This window comes from Herpailurus yagouaroundi, unplaced genomic scaffold, assembly GCF_014898765.1.
Source record: "Herpailurus yagouaroundi ecotype Mexico unplaced genomic scaffold, PumYag 166, whole genome shotgun sequence".
Taxonomy (NCBI): domain Eukaryota; kingdom Metazoa; phylum Chordata; class Mammalia; order Carnivora; family Felidae; genus Herpailurus; species Herpailurus yagouaroundi.
This window is the reverse complement of record NW_024412407.1, coordinates 24,144,804-24,162,653: the sequence shown is the minus strand read 5'-3', so window position 1 is coordinate 24,162,653 and position 17,850 is coordinate 24,144,804. Positions and strand designations below refer to the sequence as shown.

The 17,850-nt window shown below is 39.6% G+C and overlaps 1 protein-coding gene across 7 annotated transcripts in view; it reads right to left on the bottom strand.

Moving 5' to 3' along the window:
- Positions 1 to 17,850, bottom strand: part of SOX5 (SRY-box transcription factor 5) — a 1,021,040-nt gene that overhangs the window by 832,490 nt on the left and 170,700 nt on the right. For 6 of the 7 annotated variants that reach the window (XM_040488995.1, XM_040488993.1, XM_040488991.1 and 3 more), the window contains exon 3: positions 1,411 to 1,487. The gene's annotated coding sequence lies outside the window, so the exon portion shown is untranslated. Of the gene's footprint in view, positions 1 to 1,410; positions 1,488 to 6,782; positions 6,828 to 17,850 lie in introns of all 7 variants that reach the window. The other variant, XM_040488992.1, reaches the window with a different exon arrangement.

Sequence of the window (17,850 nt, the reverse complement as noted above, 5' to 3'; positions counted from 1 at the left end):
TATTCTTTCGTTGTACTAACTATACTCAAAAGCCGATAGAAATTAAACCACTTTAAGTTTACATGGGCATCAGCACAAGAACCACTCATATTTATAACTCTGATGAATGGCCTTTCATTTATAAATTTATAGTGTATCCATAATTTCTTTAGGGAACCAAAATGCTCATTCAAAAAATTGCCACAACATTTATCTATGCAAAGATGATGGATATGGTTTACAAAATTAAATGCTTTTAAAAATTAAAATCATATTGCAAAAAAAAAAAAAGGACAGGTTTTTTTCTTGGGGTTCTCACATTTTAAAATGATCACAACTGCACTCTCAGCACTTATAATGCTTAATCTAGATAGCGTATTAATATATGTATTAAATATTTCCATATATATTGTCGCTAGTGTTGTGCAGCATCAGTGTGAACTACTGGACATCAAGTACTCATACATTTATTTTATTTTCTAATTCTATTCCACTACATTAAGCTATAAAATATATAAGGTATAATTAGAATGTAATATTTTATATGTATATTACTGCATTCGCTGTACTTATTTCCTCAGGACCACTCCGAGCATACTGCATGGTGTACTGTAAGCATGGACCATTATAAAGTATAATTTAAATAAAATACGTATTGGCCAAATATCAACATCCTATTTTTTATACTTGTTATTTAAGTTTATCTTTATTTATTTTTGGGAGAGACATAGAAAACAAGCAGGGGATGAACAGAGAGAGAGGGAGACAGAATTCCAAGCTTGCTCCATGCTGTCAGCAAAGAGCCCAATGCAGGGCTCAAACTCACGAACCAAGAGATCATGACCTGAGCGAAAAGTCAAGGTCAAATGCTTAACCAACTGAGCCACCCAGGCGCCCCAATAGGGCATCCTATTGTATCCCAGTATAGACTTTGTTCAATTGGAAAAATCAGTTAAGTAGAAGAAAATGAAAGGTAAAAATTATCGCTAAAGTAACCAGTAAAAAGCAAAGTATCAACATGACAATTGTGAAGAAGAAATGCACACTGCTGTTATGTATGATGTGTTCTGGTGACATTCCTATTCTCCCTTCATTTCTCTCACATACTATCTATCATAAGTAGGAAATGCACACAAATCTCAGTGCTATGTTGTTGGTTTTATTTCTGAAGTAGTTTTGCTTTTTAAAGATCTATCCTACTATTAAAGAATATATAAAACGATTGAACCTGAGTTTACTTATTTGATAGTCATATGCACAACTATCTCCAAATTGGTAACTTTATCATTAGTTCACCCAGTCAAAAAAAAAAAAAAATGTGTTCCAAATGCTTGCAAAATTCATACGCAAAATATTTCTTACATATTGCACTCTATTTTGCTTAAAACTAACATAATGTTAAAAAAATAATAAAAGAAAGAGTTTACATACCCCAGTGGATCGCTAGCTCCTTCTGGACAGGAACTTATTCATCATCATCTTTGGGTTACCAGTGGCCGGCACAGCACCTAAGATATAAGGCATCCCCCATAAATGTGTTTGAATTAATTCAATGATAAAGTGCTGACCAGAATCCATTTGGAAGGAATGAATTCAATGACATAACCATTCTATACATTAATCCTCTTCCTCTGTATCCTACATTATTAAAATAGCAGTGCACGTTCTTATACATTTGAATGACAACTTTATTCTGAAAATCATTCTCAAGAATAACTGCTTTTAAATTATTATTATATACTCTTACTGTCCTTTGGGTTTGGTGAAGGCAATAAAGTGTTTGAAATCATGTACTTTTGAGTTAGGCAGACACAGATTTAAAACCTGTTTCCACCATCATTTTATTTACATGGTTTATATCTTATTTACAATGCTTAGCATACTGCCTGATACATAGGATGCCCTCAATAAATGATAACTACTATTTGCATTCATGACTCTTTCCCTCCCTCCTTTTCTGTGTGGTGAAGAATGACCTTATCCAAGGAAAGATCTGGCTTTGTCTTTGGCTACAGAGAGGTGATCTCTAGGGCCTCCATGTGTCATATCTGGCAGGAGTGTCTTTGCTTGCCTGAGGGCTTTGGCCACACAACAGTCAAACAGTGTGATTTTGGATGGGGGATTGGGGCCATGCAGTATCAGTTTTGCCTCTAGAAGGAACTGGAGATTAAAGGTATCAACCCATAGTGACATCCGGGAAGGGCTGGAGACTAAAGGTCAACAACTTGGGCAGTATGTAATTGCATCCCAATAAAAACTCTGGATGCCAAAGTCTGAAGTGAGCTTGCCTAGTTGACAATGCATGCTGTCACAATGATACTAGAAAAGTAATGCCTCCTGACTCTATCAGGAGAGCTCACTGAAAGCTCTGTGGTTGGTTCTGCAGGCCTCAAACTCAGACTCAGTCTCAGCCTTTTACTTACCAGCTTGAGACTCGGCCTTACATACTTTTTCCCCTGGCAGATTTTAATGTATAGCCTTTCCCTGTAGTAAACTACAACTATGAGTATCATCTGTTTTAGTGAATTCTTCTAGCAAATTGTCAAACTTGAAGGTGGTTTTAGAAACGTCTGAAACTTGGGAGTTGGTGTCAGAGTATGTGGAGAAATGTGTTTGTAGTTGACCGAGTTTGTAGTTGACTAATCATACGGCTGGTTAAACTCTTGTACCTTCCTTATTTAAATCTAGAAATTCCCCAAACTTTGAAAGATATTTTACTTTACCACTCAAGTTACCTTAACAGAACTCTCACTATTAAAAATCACTTTGAAGTGATAGTGTTTATGTATAGATAATATGGCCTTGTCTTATTTTTTTCGTTGCTCACAAACAATAAAAACCACCCCCACCTCCACACTCCCAGTAACAAATGCAGAAGCATGTTTTGTTGGTTTGGTTTTGTTTTGGTAATGTGAATGATAGTAATATTCAGAAGTGAATGAGTCACAAACAAGTAAAATTTCTAAAAGTAATAGTTGATCTGTCAAGGTCAGATGTTAGAAAATTAACTTCATCAAAAGACGTGCTAGTTTTCAAACAAAATATTAATTAAATCACACTTTCATTTGTGCTTTTACTAAATGCTTACACTGCACTCTGCAAGAGGCTGTTCACAATCTTGTTGTTGGTAGTTTTTTGTTTTTTGGGGTTTTTTAAGGTTATAAATACAAATTTGGTAAGCAGAATTTAAGATGCCCCTCCCAAATCCTCCCAATTGGGGAACATGCTCTGCATAGTCCCGAGATATGTGAATATGACAGATCTGACTCTCATGAATAGGTTATATTACATAACACAATAGACTTTAAAGCAGTGGGGTTATCTGGGTGGACCTAACCTTTTAAATCTTGATCTAAAGGGCAAAGACAGAGGAAGATGGAGATTTGATGCATAAAGAGGATTCAATACACCATTGCTGGCTTCAGGATGGTGGGAGCACCTACAGAGCCCCCAGGGAAGCTATGGACCACCCCTGATAGCCAGCATGGAAATAGGGACCACAGTCCTACAACCAGAAAGAGCCGAGTTCTATCAACAAGAATGAGTTTGGAGGCAAATTTCTGTTTCCCCAAGAATGTGCAGATAATGAGAACTCAACCAGGCTAACCTTGATTTCAGCCTGTGGTTCTCTGAGCAGAGAGAGCCACGCCATGCTAGAGTCCTGACCTAGAGAACTCTGAGCTAGAAAATGGCCACTGTTTTAAGCCACAAAGTTTTTGCTAATTTGACACACACCAATAAAAGCTAATAAACACAAGAACAAAACTGCATATGTTTGACTGACCTCTGTTCAGAATTTCACTCTGAAAATAGGGACACTTATGTGCTAAGATTCATTCACCATGTAGCCCCTAGTTTACCATAGCCAATACTGAAAATTCATAAACCCACTCTGAACAAGAAATACAGACAAGATACTATGCCATAAGCTATACACTGAATATTTGTGTCCTCCAAAATTCCTATGTTAAAACCTAATGCCCAATGTAACGGTATTAGGAGGTGGGGCCTTCAGTTCATGAGGGTGTAGCCCTTATGAATGGGATTCCTGCTCTTATCAAAGAGACCCCACAGAGCTTCCTACTTCTTTCTACCATGTGAGGTTACTGCAAAAAGATGGCCATTTAGAAAATGGGCTCTCTCCAGACACAATGTGCTGATGCCTTGATTATGGGCTTCCCAGTTACCATAACTGTGAGAAATAAACTTCTGTTGTTTATAAGCCACTCACTTTATGGTATTTTATCATATTAGCTAAGACTAAGTATGGACTAAGAATGGAATGTTTTTATTGCCTATAAACAGATAATTTGGAAACCTCAACTCTCTCTCTCCTATATGGAAGGTGTTCAAAAAGTAACTTGAATATGCTGTGAATTATCTCTTGATTTTCTTGAGCCATCTTAAGGGGTGGGAACAGGCAGTGCTCAAGCCTTCTTGAGACATACATGGGAAACGACCATATGCTCATTGCAGAATGACAAACTCTCTATGTATCTCGAAAGAGGTTGGAGGTCACTTAAGAGGAATCTCCCGAGAGTCTTCATAGAACCTGCTGCCACAGCTGCTCCCCGTCTCATTCTCTTTTCATTCATTACTACAATGCTGCCATATTATTTTTAATAAAACACAAATCTTATCATTGTGGTTCCCCCACTCAAAATAACCAACTGTGATGGCCCTCAAGATAAATTTATTCATCCACTTATATGCTAACTATTTAAGTGTGTACAATATGCCAGGTTCTGGGCTAGGTGATAGGGACATGATGGTAAGTATGACAGACAAAGTCCTGCTCTTCACTGAGCTCCGCTCTTTCAAAAATATACTTCCTGTCTTATTCATAAAAGACTGTTTTTTAAATGTTTTTTTTAATTTTTGAGGGGGGGGGCAGAGTGTGAGTGAGGTAGGGGCAGAGAGAGAGGGAGACACAGAATCCGAAGCAGGCTCCAGGCTCTGAGCTGTCAGCACAGAGTCCGACACAGGGCTCGAACTCACCAACTGTGAGATCATGACCTGAGCTCAAGTCCAACACTTAAGCAAATCAGTCACCCAGGCGCCCCCTATTTTTAAAAATGTTTTACTGTTTATTTACTTTTGAGAGAGCGCCCACCCGTAAGCGGGGGAGGGCAGAGAGATAGGGGGACAGAGGATGCAAAGCAGCCTCTGTGCTGACAGCAGAGAGCCCTATGCAGGGCTCGAATTCACAAACCATGAGATCATGAGCCAAAGTTGAATGCTTAACCAACTGAGCTACCTATGTGCCTGGCTATAATTAGTATTTAATCCTTAACTTGGGTTTCACTCCTCTGGGAAGCCCTCTTTGACAATTTTAGGCAAATTGGGCACCCCTTCTCTGTGTTCCCATAAAATACTGTTCCTAACCATATGATAACATTGACCATATTGTAATAAAATTGCATGAGATTACATATCTGAATCTTCCATAAGCAGAATATAGGGAGAAAATTCAAGAAGTGTATACATTCCAAATTTCTAGAGTCAATAAGAGATTATGAATGAGTAGTGCCCCTTGAGAGGAGCTAACCCTGGATCTACTTCCTTCTGTAGGATGGGATATACAATCTATATACACAATGGAGAGAGTATCCTAACTTGAGAGTAAGAACTAATCTGGGAGGCTAGCTCCCAGAATGAGAGCCTGTGCTAGCCCACACATCTTACATTATGTTATGCTGTGATGATAATTCCTCCTGACCCTATATACCCTCTGTCTCAATTATGAGCTCCTGGAGGTCTGGCCCTTTGAAGACTCCAGTATGCAAGCTGGGAGGTCAGCTACTATCTAGCACAAAGAGGCTATTAATCAGCTTACCTAGTGAGACAACAATCTTGAATGACAGAATTTGAGAGTAAAAAGTTGTTTCAAGTTTTCTAAAACATTCCCTGTGAGAAAACACAAGCAAAATGTGGATCCTAACAGACAGAGCCAATATAGGAACTCTCATGTACTTAGGGAGGAAGGGGAAAAGAAGTCTAGGACAAGGAGAGATGCAGAGCTCAGAGACAAGGGCCAGGCTTTCTGCACATCTTGTTACTTAACCTATAAGGAGGCGGGGCAGGAGAATGTCAGCTGGATAAAAGGAACCCAAGGGCCTATGGGCTAACAGTTCTCTTTCATGGACGTCACTTGTTGGGGAGAGGATGGAGGAGGTCAGAGGCCTCTCAGAGGATCCCCGTTGTACGTCTTGTACCCACCTAACCTGCGAAGGAGAAATAAAACACTGGGGAAGGAAGGTTCCCAGGCAGACTGAGTTAAAATGGGCTATTCTTCACAGGTTGTGTGCATGTACAAAGGACCTGACAACTTCTGCATTCTGCTCCATCTTCTCCATTCCCAACATGCTCCCCTACACACACAAACACACACAAACGTGACACAGAGGAAGACTGAGAAAGCCCTGAGATGAGAAAAGGAAGAAAGACTTCAAGGTAATGGTAGGTCAGTAGCAGCTGCTCCAGTTCAAAATCTAAGTGGGGCTAACTACACCATCAAGAACAGAAGCCTCTACTGATAGAGACAGTATCAGAGAGCAGATGCCAGGAAGGATACAGAGGACATCCCCAGGGCCAGCAGCCTTAGACATCATGCTCCACACTCCCGTGTCAGCCACAATGATTGATACATAAACCCCTCAAGATGGTTTTGTTAGTGTGGACAGGGGAGGGGCAGCAGGAAAGTGAGGTTTGTGAGGCACCTAGAAGGGCAGAGAATGTAAGGAGCCATCCCCCTCAGGGTCATGCAAGCACAGGGTTGCCACCAGAGAGGGAAGCCTCCTTACATGTTACACCCAAGGTGCCTCTCTCACCCCAGCCTAGTCCTGGGTCTGGACGGGGAAATGGAGAAACAAACAGCAAGACATGATTTGATAGCAAAGACACTGAGTTATTTTGTGTTATATTGCATTTATTTTTAGTGCCTGTCAATCTGCCCAGTAGGGTAGGGACTCCAGAATAAGAATGCATTACAGAAACAGCTCCATTTTCTTTGTATATTAGAGTATAAGTGGATAAACTATGAATCTATTAGATGTGTCTCAAAAATTATTATAATGTTTAATCAGATTATTTCTCTATGTAAATTACCCAAATCACTATAAAAATCATCTTTTTTATACTTTTATACATTCTCTAAGCATATCATGTGCCTGTTAAATCACATGCTACCTCACTCAACACTGAAACAAAATCAAGAACATCAATTTCTTAAGCGCCAATAAAAAGATGGCCACTTTACTCCCCTGCCAGCCTAAAGCATATTTCCTAGCATCCTCTTGCGAAGTCTGCCAAAAAGACACATGATCTAAAATCTTAAATTGCTATAAATCTGAGATACTATGGCAATTTGCCTAATTTAAGCCATTAAGACACGTGTCGTGGTTCCTTCCACAAATTTCAAGAATGTTCATATGTTCTATTTAATAACTCCATAGGTAGCAGTATTATGTAGGAAACCGCTGCTAGGACCTGTAGGTTTTACCTTTGTTCTCTACCAAGTAGCTGAGTGTTCTTGGATAAGTCACTTATTCTTTCAGGGTATTATATTCATCACACTAAAAGGCTAACCTAAACAACTTCCAAAGGCCCACCTGCTCTTCTAACATTTCTACTTCAAGGAGGCAGTATCTTCTAATGTTATTGCTCAAAAAATTTATTTTCATGAGGCAGTAGTACAGAAACACACACAAAATGAAACTGTAAAAAAAGGATCATTTCCTCACTGCGTTCTGTAGGTGAGGAAAATTTGTTTACTAGGGTAATGACAAAACTGTGCCTGGAACCCAGGGCTGCTCTTTACCAGCTTGGTGCTCTTCCTGGTGATTTCTAATCCTTTTGGAAAGGCCATTAGGGCTGAGAGTGCCGGCTCTGAAGCCAGCCTGCTAGGTTTACACTCCTGTTCTCACTCATCAGCTGTGTGATCCTCGCCTCAGTTTCCATGTCTACAAGATATGAGGAATAACACCAACTGCAAAGGAATGTTGTGAGGAGTAAAATAATGAGTACAAAGCAAACGCATAGGACCCTTCCTGGCAGCCAGTAAGTACTTAGCAAATGTTGGTCTTTATTACTACTCTGATGGCACATGTGGACAATACAGAGACCAAAACATTCTGTGTGTACACAGAGGAGAACATAAAAGGCTGGCTAATAAATACCACTGGAGATTTACTCATCTAAAAAGTCCATTCCTTACTCTCCTAAGCACACCATATAGATAGCAGAAAGGAAATTTTTGTCAGGACTACAGATAAAAGAAATGTGAAGTCATTTACTAGCAGAGTTTTAGGGAGGAACCCTAGCTTCCCACCTTCACTTTATCATTAGTAACTGGATTCTGGAAAGCTAGACCATGTCTCCAAGTCTCAGTTTCCTTCTCGGAACTTTTCCTATCCAGGGATACTTCTGGAGGTTTCTCAGACGTCATTCATAATTGAGGTCAAAAAGGAGATTCCATATATTAATTTTAATAATTCTCATTAAGTGAACAATATATAATCTTTAATTACCAAATCTTCTGTTTCCTTGTTTCACATCAGATTTCCTGCCATTATTAATTTAGGCATGATTATAGGAAAACATGCATAATTTGCAATTCAAACAGTCTTTAATCTTAAAAGGATTTCCATGGGTGGAAGAAATGGTGAACAAGTGCCCCAGCTCTGTCCCTTGCATGGCCCACCACTTGTGCAAGGGATCTCAACTCATAAAGGAGGAGCAGCGCTGTATGGCTTTAAAATGACTTCATTCCCATATTTACATATTTTTAATAGGGCTATGATGAATCTCCTTCCGCTTGACTCCTATTTTGAGCTGTGATATTTTAATCTCCATTCTTGCTGCAACTTAGCAGATGAATGTGCAGTGTGACAGAGCTCAGAGGAAATAGTATAAATAAAGCAAAGTGGAGCTATGACATCTCACATTTTATAGCTTTTTTATTGTAGCCGAAGCATAAACAGAGCACAGCTGTGTTATACTTACTGCTGTGAGCACTCCCTCAATCCGCACCCCCTATTGCTTTTAAAAAGACAGTGCTCTTATTCAGAAAGCTATGGCTGTGGGTAGCATGGCCCCACCAGGGCAGCCTCTACCCCAGACCTCTCCATTTAATGTGTTCCTCCTCTTATAGATGTAGATTTGTTGGGTTCTGTATCATTCGTCCGACTGAAAACCAATATGCCAACCGCAGCCCAGACGGTACTGCAGCAAAAGTGCACTGCTCTCACTGAGTGGAAGACAACACCACAGCCAAAACTATAATTTTCACTCCTTCTCAACACACACATTGCACCCAAATAATGTCCAAACACTCTCTTAATAGAAGACACACAACTAGCTGGAAGTATTCAAAATAGTGCACTCTCTTAACGAGAAGCCCCTTCTAAAATGAAGAAGTTATACTTCTCACTTTCACGTTAATTCTTAGTCATGTTTGAGTGAAAGTTGGAAATGCCAAGAGGGTGAAACAGAGCGAGAGCTAAAAGAGTGGCACTGAGATGAGCAAAATAATTTCACTTGCTGAGACAGTCATCAGAGTTTATAATTTTCCAGGCTTGTTACATACTTATATAAACCTGAAGACACAGTAAACCAAGCAGCGAGCACATTCCACACTCTGACAAATAAGAAATTATGTATACACAGGGTCCAGAACAAGCACCTGATCTAAGCAAAGCCAATCAGAGTCCTTCCCTGAGATATTTTACTTAAGTAGGATGGAAAAAGCAGCAAGCTATGAAATTCCTGAGCTGGCATCCATGGAGACATTTCCTCCCCTGGGGAGAAATCTCTATTGCAGCAAGAAAGAGTAAAGTCGCTATCTCAAGTGACAGGGAGACAAGGCAAAGGGATCAAACCCTGAAAGAGGAGGACTCCATGTTCCCAACTTCTCCCTAGGCCAGTCCTCAGAAGCCATTCCTGCCTTCCCCCAATTTGGTTACTTGCCTTCTTTGTATTCCTTTACCCGACACATTTCAGCTTTTTCTTTTAAGCCACCTCAAATCAGGTTTCATCACAAATAAATAAATAAATAAATAAATAAATAAATAAATAAATAAATAAAAATCCTATTACACCTTCCAGAAGAGACACTCTTTTTCAGTTGGCTTAGGATTTTTTCTTTTTTCAAATACCACCACACTCTTTGTGGGAAGGAGGGAAAACCCTCTGGGCTTGTAAAGGAATGTGTAATGAAAATTCAAAGACACATGCATCCAAGTGAAAAGAATATAGGGGCATAGTAGCCTATACACCAGCGAAGTGAACTGAAAGACAGGAAGATTGATTTGCATCATCATTAACATGGAAGGAGAAAAGCACAAGAACACAATAACCGCAAGAACCACCTCCATTGACAAACATAATTGTTTCGAAACAACAGGCCCAACTGGGCTAACACAGGGGCAAAGTTGGTACCCCAAGCTTCTCAGCTATCTATCCGCCCAAAGTTGCTCTTCTGCCAAGCTCATTGTTTACCAAGCTGCCAGCCCAGCCCAGGGATCTGATTAGCAATTTGCACTTTTGTGAGAGGATTAACAGAATTCCTTTGTTTTGATGTCGGATTATCAAACTGCATCTTTAAAGAGGTGTGACCTCATCCAGATTCATAAGCCTGCTCCCTTGAGAATGACTTGAATTTTACTCTACTTGCGCAACATATAATTTCATAAAGGAGTTACTGTCAAAACATGGTACTCAATTCTTGATGTGTGCGAAGAAGCACATTTGTAATGTAAATAACCTCAGAAGTTTCGTGATATTTTAAAATAACCCATCTGGTGGGAAAACAAGGATTTTCAACCCATTTGGTTCCAGCACTGTAAATTAGTGTGCATCTAGCTCATAGAACCCAGAGATAAACCCCATTCCCAGACAGAGACTCATGATGCTTTTCTTTTCAAGGGCAAGCATTTTTCATTGTCCCATTCTCTTGAAATATTTTGAAAAAGGAAAGCAGAATGAGCAAAAGAATACACTGAGGGAAACCAAAGAATTCGATGGCTAAGTTCAACACGATGATGATATCAGACTGTTTATACTGCATGGTCTGTGTGTCCAGCTTTACCTAAATAAAGATGAAGGAAGAAAAAACAACTCAGGTTTATATTTCATTGACTAATAGGCAACCAATCAGAAAGAGAGTCTTGGAAATTTCCACCAAAGTTGGGCACAAGTAAAACTTTCCAAGGGGGCATGTGCACGGTGGTATTTTCTCAACAGACTGAGAAAATTAGTCTGCAGACTTTGCACTGGTGTGATTTTTACTTGAGGTGGCCATCTCAGATAGAAGGCACAAGAACAGTCCCGGCTGTGAAAGGCATGCATTCCTGGTGTGAGAACTGTATCTTGGGAAGTACAGAAACGCTCATTCAGCTACAAATAGCAAAAGGGCAGTCTGGCCACAACAAATGCTCAAAAAGCCAGACACTGCTGCAGATGATACAGCAGCTTTAGTTGTTGACAAACTAAAAATCAAAACAAACAAGCAACCAGAACATCCTGTCTCATAAAGAGGAAGTATAATTAAATATGTGTCTATTTTTAATATTAATACAGATTGTTACCCAAGGTTGATAGATTGGGAATGTTTCTTTCAGTTAGGCAGGCCCTGATAAATCAGGTGAAAGGTATGTTTCTCTGTACATATGTATGTTTGTTAGTACAATGCATATACACATGGCTATTAAATCGATGGTTGTTTTTTAATTAATTTATTTATTTAGAGAGTGAGAGAGAAACAGAGCACAGGAGCAGGGGAGGGGCAGAGAGAGGGAAACACAAAGTCCCAAGCAGGCTCCACACTGTCAGCTCAGAGCCCAACATGGGGCTCGAACTTATGAGCCGTTAGATCATGACCTGAGCCGTAAGTCGGACACTTAACCAACTGAGCCACCCAGGTGCCCCTGAATCCCTCTTAAACAGCTTTCTCTTATATTTGAAAATAGCCCTTCTACATGGATTATTTGCTAGTTTTGCCTTACTAACTAAATTGGAAGTATCCTTTAAAGGTGGATCATGGAGAGCCTGGGTGGCTCAGTCAGTTGAGCATCCGACTTCAGCTCAGGTCAGGATCTCACAGTTGGTTGGTAAGTTTGAGCCTCACATGGGGCTCTGTACTGACAGCTCAGAGCCTGGAGCCTGCTTCAGATTCTGTGTCTCCCTCTCTCTGTGCCCTTCCGCCACTCATGCCCGCCTGCGCTTTCTCTCTCGCTCTCTCTCAAAAATCAATAAACATTAAAAAAAATTTTTTTTAAGTGGATCCTGTCTCTTAAGAGCCTCATCCAGTGGCCTGCATACAGTTTGGTGTTCAATAAAAGTTGGATAAATAAATTCAAAAGACTTGTAGTTAATTAAACAAATATGTCAGGGAGAGTAGGAGGAAAAAAATAATTTAGTAAGAATTTGACTTTAACCACAAAGCTGCCTATATGGAATTCAAGAAGAAAACAATGTGGATTATTTATACTTTCTGTAACCATAAATATAGAACACCAGCCAAAATCAACCTTGAATTATTCATTTAGTCAACATATATCTGTAGAATGTCTCCATTTGCTAGGAACTAACTTGGGTTCCAGAGATAGAGTGGTAAACAAAACTAACCACCTCCTTGCCCTCGTACAGCTAACATTCTACTCGGGGAGTAAAAAAAAAAAAAAAAAAAAAAAAAAAAGATAAATGAATTGATATTATGCTATGTTAGTTAGAAAAGGTCTAAGGACAAAAATTAAAGGGGTGATAGAAAGTGTTTAGGGAAGTGCTAGATAAAGTTTTAGAGGAGAAGGAAGGGCCTCACTGAGAAGGTGCCATTTGAGTCAAGACCTGAAGGAAGGACTGGTATGACTAATTCGGTAATGGAGCAAGAGCATTATAGGTAGCGGAAACCTTGTAGAATGCAAAAGCCTTAAGAAGGGTGGTGCCCAGCCTGTTAGAGAAAGACCAATGGGCAGTATGGTTACTGCGGAGTGAGTGAGAGGAGGAGAAGCGGAAGGTGAACTCAGCAAACAGAAGGATAGGGGCTGACTCTGCTCCACGAGGGTCGCGGTTAAGGACTCCCCTGAGGAAGGAAGCCATTGCAGGGTCTGGAGCAGAGAAGGACAGAATATGACTAATCTCATTTACACTGTAAAGGATCACCCTGGCTGCCATATGAAAACTGACTGAAGGGGAACAAAGGCAGGAGTCCAGTTAGAAGCCTACAGCCGCAAGCGGAAATGATGGTGGCTTGGACCAGACTGGAAATAGTGGAGATGAGGAGGGGCACCTGGGTGGCGCAGTCGGTTAGGCGTCCGACTTCAGCCAGGTCACGATCTCGCGGTCCGTGAGTTCGAGCCCCGCGTCGGGCTCTGGGCTGATGGCTCAGAGCCTGGAGCCTGTTTCCGATTCTGTGTCTCCCTCTCTCTCTGCCCCTCCCCCTTTCATGCTCTGTCTCTCTCTGTCCCAAAAATAAATAAAAGTTGAAAAAAAAATTTTTTTTTTAAATAAAAAAAAAAAAATAGTGGAGATGAGGAAAGGTCCTCAGAGCTTGGAAATATGTTGAAGGTCATGCTGACAGAGTTTTGCCAAGGGATTAGGTGGAGTATAAGTGAAAGATAGGAGTCGAGGATGATGAAAGTTTTGGGGTCTGAGCAATGAGAAGAATGGATTTTCCTTTACCTGGGTCAAGGAAAGACTTCCAGGGAAACAGGTGTGAAGGGCACATCCAGGGCTCATGTAGATGTGCAGTGTGGAGTTGCCAAGGAGCCATTCCGGCATGTGTGTGTGGAGTTCAGGAGAGAGGTCACAATGTAACAGAAATTTATATTTCCCAAACAACATTCTTCCTAGCTCTGAACACTACAAGCAATTGTTTGTGAATGAGTCTTTATTTAAAAGGACAGAATTTGCAGGGTCTAACATAATGGCCTTTTAAAAAGTACAGAAATCCGTATCCAGACATTTGCCTTTAATAGAAACAATTTCTTAAAGATCATACACTGATAAATCATAGGCAGTTAAATTCATGCTGTCAATGCACATAATGAATGCTAAAGGAATAGCCTAAGTTTGGTCATCTGACCTGATAGGTCTGGAGATCAGATAATTCAGAACAAATATTTAGCACCATCCCTAGATGTATATGTTTCACATTTTTCCAGGAATGGAAAGGAAACTTACATGCTCATGCTTCTGAAGGTCTGTTGATGATACCTCATACTGAGCACATGTTTCAGCTTCAAGATTTATGTAAAATTTTAAAAATAAACTTAAAAGATTAAATGTTTTAAAGTTCTTAATTATATGACTTGACCTTTAAATCACTATGTAAAAATGACTTTGAGAACTGTATATTAATTACATTATAGTCATTATCATCATCACCATCATAGCTATCTTTTCTTAAGCTCTACTACATCCCAGGCCTTGTGTATGACTTTTATAATACTACATATCAGACTCTGTGTGCTCTATGTATTAAATCATTTAATATTAACTCCACATTATTCATAAATATTTGTTACACTCAAGCCAAATGTCTCATGAAAGAACTTTATACAGAAATGTCTTCTATTTCATTGTGAAATCAAAAACAACAGCAAAGAATAAAATGTACATAAATATGGGGAATTGGAAGCAATTGAGAAAGTTCTACTCCTGGGTACTTGTCATGTAAGTGGGAAATGTCCATCTGAACAATAATCCTATACTAAATGTCCTCTACCAAATTAAATGCCCTATTCCAGTGAAACATCATCCATGACAATGAATTGACAATAATTTGAGTTGCTGGTTAATAAAAATTAATATAGCACTTGTAGAAATAAAAAGTAATCTAAAACTATTGGCCTTTAGTAAAGAGCAAAATTACTGTACAAAATATTGAAAGGAAAAAAGTTACATTTCTAAAAATCCAACCAATCTAATCAAGTATTTATGATATGTATCTGGATGTCCAGAAACAAATTAAAATAGAAAATATACTTCCACAGTCTTCAGTATTTCTTCCAAATCCTATATCCACTCAAGTTGGCAGGACATAATCAGTGGTTTATTTGGATATTGTCCACAGTTGTAAATGAGCATCATCGTTTCTGTGTTTTGGCACTGGACCATGTAAATGATTATACTGCTATATATTTAATGTAGTAGATATAAAACATGGCACAAAGTAAAAGTACCAAGTTTAGAAAACCATCTCATCAAATAACTTCCCTAAATTCCTCAACGTAAGTAGCCTGCAGACGGTAGGGTTGCCAAATGTAGCATCTCCATTAACACAATCACTCAAGTAACTTTCCATTTCTTCTCCTATCACTTTCACCCCATATCCCAACCCTCTAGATCCCGTTTATAAAAAGGAGTGAAGAGTGACATAAAGTGTGCCTCCTGGCCAGCACAGAGTCAGATGTGGGTTCCATGGCCGATCTAGCACCCCCTCTACAAATCCGGAAGGAAATCTACTGAAACACACAGGAGAGAAGACACACACGCTTCTTTGACATCTTTCATGTTCGTGAAAGCCGACTATAATTTTCTTAGAATATTAAAGTGCCATATTTTTACTGTCATTTTAAACTAAAAAGAAAAGGAGGGCTAAAATACATAATCAGTAAAATAGTTAAGTAGGCAAATTTTATTTCTCCAAATCTTACATCTTCTTTGACAACAAGCTTCTTTTTCTTCTGCCACTTCTTTCCTCAGACCTGCCTCTGACCGCATTAGAGTTCAATTTATTTGTCAGTGAAGCTGATCTCAAGGCGAACACCCCATACTTATAACATTCCCTTTGCTTTTTCATTCTCATCAAAATGTACCTTCTTTACCATGTTCTATTAGCCCAGCCCAAATCTTGAACTTCTAAAACCACAGCTAGCCAAGTGATAATACAGTCGCTGCCAATATGCCAAAGATTAGAAGCAGAAACTTGGAGTTGCAAAGGAAATTTCTGAGGTAATTAATTCAACTCTTCACTTCAAACTAGAATCCTCTATGTAATTTCTCTATAGTCATCTCAGACTCCATACAACTCTATCCAGAGATCAAAATGCACTTCATTTTTCTTAAATAAGTAAATCCATGTTGACAGACTGGAAGTCTCAATTTTTTTTTTTAAATGTCTTTATTTTTGAAAGAGAGACAGAGTGTGTGAGAGAGAGAGAGAGTGCAAGAGCGTGCATGAGCGGGGCATGGGTGGAGAGAGACGGGACAGAGGATCTGAAGTAGGATCTGAAGCAGGGTCCATGCTGACAACAAAGAGCCTTATGAGAGGCTCCAACTCAGAACCACAAGATCATAACCTGAGCCTGTCAGTTGCTTAAATGACTAGGTCATCCAGGCGCCCCCAAATGCCCTTCATCTTGGTGTAAAACATCCAATTTTAACTTTACTGGTCTCGGTTCTAGAGCTATGCATAATCATTTGTGTTTCAAACCCAGATGCAAGCCCACCTTTCACCCAGCTCTGTGTCCTGGGTTGCTGACTTCTATAACATATCAAGAGAGCCCCTTGCTCCCAGGCTTCCGGTGGGGTTTTGAAAATGAGAGGCTTCAGCCAGAGATCAAACAGTAAGAAAAGAGTGAGGTCAGGATACGTTATTTCTGCAGCTCCCTCCTTGCAAGTGACTTTCAGAGTCTGGTGGTATCTATCTCCCTAGTCAGGTGGGCCTCTCCATACAGCTCCTTTCTCCTGGTCCCTTCAGACCTAGAGGTGGTGACAACTCTCTATTATTATCCCCAGAGTACTTCACCACCCTTGTTGGTTCCTTTCAATAACTGCTTTATTGAGATATAACTCACATACCACACAATTCACCCATTCAAAGTGTACAATTCGGGGCACCTCGGTGGCGCAGTCGGTTAAGCGTCCGACTTCAGCCAGGTCACGATCTCGCGGTCTGTGAGTTCGAGCCCCGCGTCAGGCTCTGGGCTGATGGCTCGGAGCCTGGAGCCTGTTTCCGATTCTGTGTCTCCCTCTCTCTCTGCCCCTCCCCCGTTCATGCTCTGTCTCTCTCTGTCCCAAAAATAAATAAAAAAACGTTGAAAAAAAATTAAAAAAAAATAAAGTGTACAATTCAATGGTTTTTTGACATATTCATAAAGTTATACAACCATTACCACAATCAATTTTGGAACATTTTCATCTCTCTGAAAACAAACTCCATACTCATTAGCAGTCATTCACTGTTTTCTCTCAACCCCTCAGCCTAAGGCAAACACAAATCTACTTTCTGTTTTTAAAGACTTGGCTATGTAGCTATTTCATATAAACGGAGTCATACTATATGTAGTCTCTTGTGACTGGCTCTTTTAGCTTATCAAATGTTTTCAAGGTTCATCCATGTTGAAGGGTGTATCAGTACATCATTTCTTTTTCTTTCTAAATAATATGCCATTGTATAGATACACCACATTTTATTTATCTATTCATCAGTTCATGGATATTTGGGTTCTTTCCACTTTTGGGCTATTATGAGTAATTTTGCTATGAGCATTGTGTACAAGTTTTCATGTGGACATGTTTTCAACTCTTGAATGAACTTGAGAATGGAACTGCTGAGTCATACGGTAACTCACAAGGTTTAACCTTGTAAGAATCTGAGACAGACTTTTCCAAGCAGTTGCCCATCTTATACTCCCATCTGTGATGTACGAGAGTTCTGATTCCTCCATGTCCTCTACCAATACTTATTATTACGTCTTTCTTATTGTGGAAATTTTAATGAGTGTAAAGTCTCTTACTGTGGTCCTGGTTTTCAAAACCCTGTCTATATCCTTATAACTATTCCTTTTATTAAATTCTCCTCAAATTATTCCACCTAAGTCCATCATCTGTTTGGGTTTTATTTCCTCATCTATTTCTTGCCAGACCCTG